At 55.1% G+C, this 1,244-nt stretch overlaps 1 protein-coding gene across 1 annotated transcript in view; it reads left to right on the top strand.

Moving 5' to 3' along the window:
* The window catches only part of Tmc3 (transmembrane channel-like 3), a 35,695-nt gene that overhangs the window by 3,005 nt on the left and 31,446 nt on the right, over positions 1-1,244 (top strand). The window lies entirely within an intron of this gene.

The following is a 1,244-nucleotide window of genomic DNA, read 5'->3' as shown; positions in this document are numbered from 1 at the left end:
GGAGGGAGGGAGGGAGCGAGGGAGGGGGGAGGGAGATCAGTCCTTCAGCCATGTTGCCTGGCTGAGTGGCAGCCAGGGCTCTAAGACGGCCGACCGTGGCAGGCCTGGGCAATGTCAGGTGGCAGAGTGCAGCTCACCCTCTGAGCTCACCATCCATCAACCATGATGCCCGACCTGGGCACCACCTTGGGAAGCTGCTGGTGCGGCACATCACTGATTGGAGTGGCTGGGCAGGTCTGGTGACCTGGCGCAGCCTTCTTTCCCCGGAGGGAACCAGCGCACCCGTCATCATGAGCCGCCTGCCTGGGGTGGTGCACCACTGCCTTTTTGTTTTTTGTTCCTGTGGCTCAAACTCTGGGCCTGGGCGCTGTCTCTCAGCCTCCTTTGTGCTCAGGGCCAGCGCTCTACCATGTAAGCCCCAGCACCACTTCTTTTCTTGTGATTAATTGGAGATAAAAGCCTCACGGACTTTCCTGCCCAGGCTGACTTCAACCTGCGATCCTCAGATCTCAGCCTCCTGTGAAGCTAGGATGACAGGCTGCAATCAAGTTATTGTGCGGCTACGCTCATTTCTAAGAGTCCTAATTCAGTCTATGACACTAACACTGGCTTTTCTAATCCTGCTGTTCGTTAGTTGTGGGTTTAATCCCCCACCCAGTGAATTCCATCCATCAACAATCAGAGGTCTCGGTGGAGACAGGGACTTACCTATTACTGATCATTTGCTTGGGACCAGCAGGGGACATGGCTGTATAATACAGTTCTCTGCTCTTTTAACCAAGCACTGCGCTTGTCTGGAAGCAGACTCTCTGAAGCCAGCTCCGATCCTCCATTCCCAGTGAGTTGACTGCAGGAGGAAGCTTGCTGAGGAAAGCGGCTGAGTAGTTCTTGCCAGTAGCAAGGACCTCAAGGCCGATCTTCCCAGCCAGCCTCCTTTCTGGAGGCAGCAAAGGACTTTAAGAAAGTCACTTGTAACTAATTTTGGTAGGTATTCGTTATTTGGATTAGGTCGTGACAAATGCTTATCTGGGCACAGGGGCTTACGCCCACCATCTCCAGTGCAGGAAGGTGTATGCAGGAGGATTGCAGCCTGAAGCTAGCCTGGGCAAAACCCAAGGCTCCATCTGAAAAATTGCCAAAGCAACAGCGGCTGAAGGTATGGCTCAGGCAGCGAAGGCCTGCCCAGCACAGCTCCCGGCTCAGGCAGCCAAGGCCTGCCCAGCCCAGCTCTCGGCTCAGGCAGC

Source organism: Dipodomys ordii, unplaced genomic scaffold, assembly GCF_000151885.1.
Source record: "Dipodomys ordii isolate 6190 unplaced genomic scaffold, Dord_2.0 Scaffold15, whole genome shotgun sequence".
In the NCBI taxonomy this organism is placed as follows: Eukaryota; Metazoa; Chordata; class Mammalia; order Rodentia; family Heteromyidae; genus Dipodomys; species Dipodomys ordii.
The sequence above is the reverse complement of the archived record's forward strand: the minus strand, read 5'-3'. Positions and strand labels throughout refer to the sequence as shown.